This window comes from Pogonomyrmex barbatus, unplaced genomic scaffold, assembly GCF_055798465.1.
Source record: "Pogonomyrmex barbatus isolate J1 unplaced genomic scaffold, ASM5579846v1 scaffold2, whole genome shotgun sequence".
In the NCBI taxonomy this organism is placed as follows: Eukaryota; Metazoa; Arthropoda; class Insecta; order Hymenoptera; family Formicidae; genus Pogonomyrmex; species Pogonomyrmex barbatus.
This window is the reverse complement of record NW_028297116.1, coordinates 23501491-23509917: the sequence shown is the minus strand read 5'-3', so window position 1 is coordinate 23509917 and position 8427 is coordinate 23501491. Positions and strand designations below refer to the sequence as shown.

Genomic DNA, 8427 nt, shown 5'->3' with positions numbered 1-8427 from the left:
TTGAATAATACATATTATTTTTCATCATTGAATATATATTGTATAACATATGTTGTATGTGCAGACTTCCTAGAAATCAATCAGAAAGAAACATATATACATTATCAAAAGAACATCAAAACTTTGAACCTTTATAACAAATTCTACTGTTCATCAGTCCACATCTTTTAAATCTGCATGCACTTTCGATATTCCCAGTAGTTATCAATCTACTTTATCCACAGCAACATATAAAAATTTTGATAATCTTTTGAGTTATGATTCTACTTTTTCAAGCCAAGAAAATCTTAGAAGATTATCTCGGAAATCTCTAACAAAGATAATAAAAAAAATTCATCTCCAAATCGATTAAATAAATCTCATGCCGTAAATGAAGAAATTTTGATTGAAAACTCATCACCATCTTCGACTTTATTCTTGTCTAATATCCCAACAAAATGTTTTGTTAGTGGCAGTCAACGGAAAAAAAAAATAAATCTGATTTATTTGAAAGTTCATTTATAAATATCGCAAATGTATTTAAAGAATATGTACTTGAAAAAAAAGAAGAAAAAAAGAATGCTTTATCTGCAGATGAATACCTTGCTAAATTTATTGCATCACGCCTTGCACAAGTTTCCACAAGAGATAAGAGATGAGAAACGCAAAAAGATAATCGATATATTATTATCTAACTACTCTGAATAAATTTTTCCCTTTTTTTAATTTTTAAAATAAAAGTACAAATATATACAAAAAAATGGATTAATAATGCTGTTTATGTGTTCACAATTATTGTTGTGCAATTTAAATGTTTTAATCATAGATAGTAATTTCAATAGTTATATAAAATCAATAGTTATATAAAAAATAGTCAATAGTTATATAAAAAAGATTATATTGAGCTTTTAATTAAGAATTTTAATTTATGTCTGTATAAGATTTTTTTATTTATGTTTGTATAAGATTTTTTATGTATGTCTGTATAAGTTTTAATTAATTATGTAGCTGTACTTTTTATCTATGTGACTGTAATGTTTATTTAAAAAATAATACTTTTAATAATAATATTTATAAAAGTACATACAATAATGATTTTAATTACCCCTTTTAATAAATATAATTTTAAAATTAAGTTAAATTTAAGTCTAGGCATTATCAAAATCTAAGCAGTATAATGTCCCCTGTGAATATATTCATATTACCACGGCACTTCGCCATCTGGAGTTAAGAAATATTGTGCTAAAATATCTCTTTGTCGAAATGCAGCTCGCGCCGCTCGGCAAGGAAGCCATTTCTTATAGTTCGCATATTGGTACTTTCTACAGATCTCCAAGTTCCTCAATCATCAAATTGCCATTTTCGTCTTCATGAGTCTCGATAAAATTTGGAGGACAATACATTTTTTTAATGTAATTTGCTCATCGTTCTTTGATTTTAAAAAATTGATAAACAAATAGCACTTATAACAATACTATTAGCAGTACAAGGATTGATAGTAATTGGCTTCCGAAAAATTCTCCACCGAGCAAAATACCAAAAATATTTTCGATAGTGCATCTAGCGCGAGAGAGTCGATAATTGAAAATTTTTTCTTTATTATTAAGATATCTTTTTGAATATGGTTTCATTATATTTTCTGTAAGAGCAAAGGCATCGTCTGCGACAAAGAAACATGATGGTTGTAATTCAGAACCAGGTAATTTTGAAATTCCCGTTGGTAAATTCAAAGTACCATCACGAAGTGATGTTAACAGATTCGATTCAGCAAATATTTCACTATCAGACTCACTCCCGTATGCACCAACATCTATCAAAATAAATTTATATTACAGGCAACTAATATTACTAAAGCTTCTTTTATAATTATAGTATAGATTGCCGGAATTTGGTGGTGCCTGGATTTGTATATGTTTCCCGTCTATCGCGCCAACACAATTGGGAAAATTCCAGTCTTGTAAATAACCTGCACAAATTTCTTTCCATTCATCTTTACTTGGAGGACGCAAGTAAAGAGGTGATAACGCAGCTACTATTGCAGCACATGTTTCTTTTACAACGGCATGTGCTGTTGACTCGCCCATGATAAGCTAATGCTATCGATAACATTTGATCGCCTGTAGCGAGATATCTATAATAAATTATATATACTTCGCTTATATATATAATAGAAAATTATATTATTTTTTACAGATTACAAATATTCTTTTATTAGCTTTTGTATTTTTATCTTAAATTACATGTTTATTGAATTTTATTAAAATGTGATTCTAACCATCTTTTCTTTTTATTTTTCCTTTTTCTTTAATAATTTAGATAAAAAAGTTGCAAAGTTGCAAAAGTTATTTAGATTTCTTAATGTATATCCATTTTTAAAAATCGTTATATGCTTTATATTTTTATTATTAAGATTATTTTCACATATTTAATTTTATGATAAATTTTATTAATAATTTCTCAGAATATAAATAATCAATATATAATCAGAAAGATTCAAAATATAAATCAAAGTATCTGCTATTAATAAATATGAACCATTAAAGAAATAAAGAAAATAATAAAGAAATAATCTAAAAAAGTAATTTTTAATAGAAATTGATTTGATCTATTATTTACTTTAAATAACAATCGTTTGAAAAAAGTTACCTAAGCGTAATTGCAAGATATTGCTCAGGTGACAAAGCTTTCGGACTTTTTTTTGATAGATACGGAAAGAGCATCATTAATAAAACGAAAAACGTATCTACGTCCATCCTTGTGTATCGAAAAAATAAATTTGGATCTTGTTTCATCTTTTGAAAAAGATGTTGGAAATCGCCTTGTAATATTCGACGTGTGTTGATCGGTCTCACGAGCCACTGCCTATTTTTCCATCTTTTACATTTTCTTTTTTTCAAAATCTTATAGAGCTCAATTGAAGAAATATCGATGTTAAAAAAATTATTTCTTTACCTATTGATCTACAAATTTTAAAAAATTATATATTTATTTATTTATAAAACTTGTAAAACTAATATATGTTATTTTCTAATTTTATGTATAATAATTAATTTATTATATATTCTGCAAAATATACTTACATTAAGATATCAGATAATATCAGACGAGATATCAGAAATATCAATGTTACATCATATAAATATATCAGATATTTACCTGATCAGATATTTGCTAATAAATGAATAAGATATTTGTTACTTATAAAATGTTTATTGTTAATCAATGTATTGCTCAAAGAAATTACAATACTGTTAAGAGAGGTTCCACGTCTTATGTATTGACAGCACTGATAGTACTATTAAAAATGAATATCAGATTTTACGACTACTATCTTATGATTATAACTACGACTTTTTATGTGCAAAGGCCTTTACAAAGAAATGTCATTGCAGGTGGATCGACTAAAGACAAAGCGGGAGTCAGCGGTTGGTTCTCTGCAGGGTTTCTAGGGTTCCGCAGTGTTTTTGCAGGAACTGCGTCCCTCCCGTGAGGATGGGAGGCAGTACGGGCCTCGCGCACCCGCAATACCCGAGCTGGATTGAATGGAAGTGAGTGAATGTGTTTGTTTGCACGGGACGGTGGAGAGTCCCTGGATATTCCCGGTAGACTAACCAAGGGAGGAGTAGTTGCCCCCCGACCGGGCTGGAGGATTGAGGCTGGCGTCGCGGCCTCTGGGGTAGTAATATGGATAACCGTAAGTCCTGCAGTCTCCTCCGGGAGACTGCGGGCAAAGATCCCGTGAACCCCCATATCGCGATGGCCGCTCTCCCTCCAGTGACTGGAGCCTATGTCGGGGTTGAAGGGGGTTCGAAGGCGTGTGTGTGGGGAGTTATGTGGCCAATATTCTCCCATACCCGGAGTTGCATAGGGCAAATTGCAGCACCGTCTAGCCTGAGGCACGGATGTCCGCCCTTCGGAGGGGTACGGATCCGTGTAATAGGGGTGACGTTAAACCTTTAACATCACTTATGGCGCGGGCCTATCCCGTATCCTTTTTTCAGTAGAGTCATCTTTAGTGCAGATAGGGTGGGCCGCCTGACAAGCCACTTTTTGGCTTCTGTACTCTTCGCTAGGGATTTCTTTTCAGCGGGGAAGTAGTCCTACCGCGGTAGGGCTCCCATGATGGGCGAACCGCTTTATGAACATTATATGGAAATGGATCCTCAACAAGCCAATTCGCCGGATGGATCATTTAAGTCGACCGAGCATTTAACATGGACAAAAGTATGGCTTCTCCAGTTGGTTCTCGAGGACCGAGGAGAGTTGGAAATGAGGAGGTCAGAGTGAGCGTGGAGCGCCTACCTCTGAGATTCCCCGAGGAGGCTCAATATGGGGGACTTTGTTCCTCCCTCCCCTATGTTGGACGAACGCTCGTCGCGTTCCGTGTCACAGGGCGAGTTGGTCTTGGCCAAGCCTAAGCGGAGGGGTCGTCCTCCTGGCCCCAACTACCGAGGTTCGTACAAGCCGGTTCCTAGAGAGGCGGCGACGACATGGCCGACTGGAGAGCTGGGCTGGAATATGGCTCGACCGGAGGAGGACCAGATGTCGACAGTCAGTAGCGTCGGATCACATTCTGCAAAAAAAAGGAGGGCGGTAGTCATTGACAGTGATGACTCTGGCGATGGAGCGAAAGGGGAAGAGGAATCGATTCACGACCCGGTTGACCTGCGAATGCCTACTATGCATCTGAGGACGAGATTGATATACTTTGCAGATGAGGCCGAGTCCCTTCGTTCTAGATGTACGAAGATGAAGGGCGAATTTCACGGTAAATTCAGATCCTTTTTCGGGAAAATGAAGATAATATCGGAGGAACTTGTTAGAAGGGCTGAGACGAAGGTGGAAGATGACAACCTTAGACGCACAGTGGTCTCCCTCTCGAAGGAGGTCAGGTCGCTGACGGAGGAGATTAACACCTTGAAGAAAAAGAACAAACGTCTTCTTTTGGAATCTAGAAGAACGAGAGAACGATCCGAGAGACCACTGGATGTCCCTGGAGTGCCGGAAGAGGGGAGATCCCCTCTCGGCATCCTGTTGACTCCTCGCGGAAGTCCCCCGAAAATGTTGGAAGGAAGACGTATAGCGAGGCGTGTGCTACCTCATCCCTCGGTGAGAAAAGTGGGTATAGCTTACCTGTGGTGGAGGAGAGGGTGGCCTCTGCCGTTTTTAGCCGCATGGTGGAGCTGTTCACGGCGCAGGGCTTCTTCAGTGCTTCGAGGTCTTCTACGATCGTTGGGCGTGATCCTTCCGTTGTCCCGGTGGATGCACCTATAACATCAAGAAAGGTCGGAATTAAGAAAGATAACGACATCAGGAAACTGATTACCGGTAAACCCCGGTCATCTCTATCGAAAAGGGTGACTATAGACACGTCTGATCCATCGGCCACGGATGTGTTTCCGCCTTCCGCCACGGATACTGATGGTGAGTGGAGGGTGATTGGAAGGAAGCCGAAGAGGAAGAGAGCTTCTGGGAAGGTAGGGAGGGATTCACTTCCTCCTCCACTCTACCCAGTCTGAGGAGTGGGAGAAGGGGAACCGTTCATGGAAGGAAAGAGAAAGGAGAGGATGAGTCTGGCTCGGGAGAGGTCCGGGGGACAGGCGTCGGCCTCCCCGATCCTCGGTCGTAGTGATTAACTTTAAAGACAAGAGTGTGATCCCTGAGTCGTTTCGTAAGATCAAAGAAATGATCTCTCTCAAGCAGCAGGGTATCCAGCGCTCCAGAATCAGATATACGGGATCTGAGGATATCCTCATTGAGGTACAGGGGAAGGATAACCCGACCAAGGCGGATCTCTTGGCCGAGAAGGTGAAACAGGTAGTAAGTCCCAGTGTTAGAGTGTCTCGTCCGGAAAGGATGGCGGAGGTTAGACTGGCTGAGCTGGATGATTCTATCTAAAGGAGGAGATTTCCAGGGCTATAGCCGACTTTACTGGGTGCAAGTTGGACGCAGTCATTCCTAGTGACCCCTTGAAACTGGCGAATAGGCTTAACATTGTGTGGGTGAAGTGTCCCCTGGTTGCTGCACTGAGACTTGCTCGGGAGGGCAAGATCCTTATTGGATGGTCCATGATTAGAGTGACTCTGATGCCGCAGAAGAAGACTCCGTGCTACCGCTGCTTGGAGTTCGGTCATCTGAGTTCCCAGTGTAAGAGTGAGGCAGACCGTTCGTGTTATAAGTGCGGAAAAGGGTTATATTTCGAAGCAGTATCGGGGCATTTTGAGGTGCGTGCTGTGCTTTGAGGCCGGCATACAGCATAATCACAGAATAGGTAGTCTTCGATGTGGGACAGCAAAGTTTCCCGGAAAGTTCAAGCCAGTTCGGAGGCCCCGGTAGAGGGGACGGCTATGGATTTGAATAATGAATAAAGTTATTCAAATCAATGTTAATCACGATAGGAGGGCCCAGGATCTTTGGATTCGCAGGATGATTGAGCGCAGGACCTATATGGCGGTGATCTCGGAGCCATATAAGACTACTGCTGCAGGTATGTGGTACACATCGTTGAACTATAACTGTGCCATTCTAGTTTTGAACAACAGAGGTAACATCTCGACTAAATTGCTGTATCGCGGAAATGATTATGTTGCCGTGGAGGCTAACGACACGCGGATTTTTAGTTGTTACTCCTCCCCTAGATCCCTCGCGGAATTTAATTCTCTCCTCGATGATCTCTTGTGTAGAGTCTCGGTGTGTTATCCAGAACCGTAGTGGCCGGTGATTTTAATGCTCGATCCACCAGTTGGGGTGACCGTGTCACCACTGTCCGGGGGATGATTTTGGAGGAGTGGATCGACGTAGTTGGGTTGGTGGTGGCAAACCACCTTGGGGTTCCGACTTGCGAGAGACCGCAGGGCAAATTCGTTGTGGACCTGTGTTTGATTCCTGGCGGCGGTGCTCGAGACTTTCGTTGTAGGGTTGATGCCTCCTGTTGCTCGCTCTCGGACCACAATTATTTGTATTGGTCCATTCTCCGTCCTTGCCGCAATGGACCTTACATTAGGTGCCTTGTTAAAGGTTGGAGTTCCTCAGAGGTGAATGTGGAGAAGTTTGAGGAGGCCTTTTCTGTAACCTCCTCCCTTATAGACGGGGATATATCCGAAATGAGTGCGGTCAAAGTAGCTGCCCAACTGTCTCAGGATATTTTTGATGCGTGTGACGCTTCTATGCGGAAGGTGAGAACTCGTTTCCACAGAAGAGTCTACTGGTGGTCTGGTGATATCGCCGTGATACGCAGAGATTGCATCAGAGCGAGGAGGCGTTTCACTAGGGCACGTCGAAGAGAGAGTTCCCCGGGAAGCCTCGTCAGCGAGTTACGTCGTACATACACAAGGTGCACGAAACAATTCAAGAAGGCGATCAGCAGGGCGCAACAGGCAGCATGGAGTGAGCTGATTAACGAGATCGAGGGAGACCCCTGGGGTCGTCCGTATAGAATTGTTATGCGCCGTATCCGGGATCGCGAACCGCTATCTCCGATAGACTACCTCCCGTTGTCTAACGTCGAGGAGATTGTTCGTTTATTGTTTCCAACTAGGGACACGACGTCTGGGTCAAACCCGCTGTAGATGTTAGCCTTATCCCAGAGGTTTCCGAGGTAGAGATTGATCTGGCGATTAAAAAGTGAGAGACCAACATCGCTCTGGATTACCGGTCGTGGGGATTCGAAAGAATACATGTATATATGTATATATTGTAATATATGTATATGTATATGTATCATTGTATGTGTATCATTGTATTGTTGACGTATTATTCTAAATACGTTATTTTGCGATAAATATCACATGCCTCGGTAGTCGAAAGGATAAGATGCCTGCCCGGTAAGCAGGAGATCCAGGTTCGATTCCTGGCTGAGGTGGTACTTTTTCGCAAAAATAATTGCGAATTTTCACGACTGGTTCGTGGTCGGCCCCGCCGTGACGCATACCCTCCCTTCTTATTTAGGAAAGTCATGTTCGCGTAGGGCTGCGCCTGATCTCGATGGCATTACTGCCGGTATTGCCCAAATGGCCTAGTCAACCCTAGTTATATGTCTGTATGTTTTACTAAATGTCTGAGGGAGGGGGTTTTCCCACCTATGTGGAAGCGAGCGCGACTCGTGCTTATACGCAAGCCCGTAAGACGGATGATTCTCCATCCTCGTTTAGGCCTATTTGCCTGTTGAGTGATTTGGGCAAATTATTGGAGCGTTATTGCTGGTAGGCTGATGGAATTTATGCGATCCCTTCCTAACGATGGCATCAATCCAAATCAATTTGGGTTTAGATCTGGTAGATCGACTTGCGACGCGATTAACTACGTACGTGACATTGTAGACGGTTATACTGCTGAGGGCAAGTTTTGCTTGGCCATCAGTATAGATATTAAGAATTAAAATTTAACTCCTTGCCGTGGAATCGGATTGTTTCTGCGTTGGCGAACAAAGGGATACCAGCTTATCTGGTA

General features: G+C 41.0%; 1 pseudogene; it reads right to left on the bottom strand.

Moving 5' to 3' along the window:
* Positions 1–1442: 1442 nt before the first annotated feature.
* LOC148936780 (uncharacterized) lies at positions 1443–2910 on the bottom strand (annotated as a pseudogene).
* Between the last annotated feature and the right edge of the window lie 5517 nt (positions 2911–8427).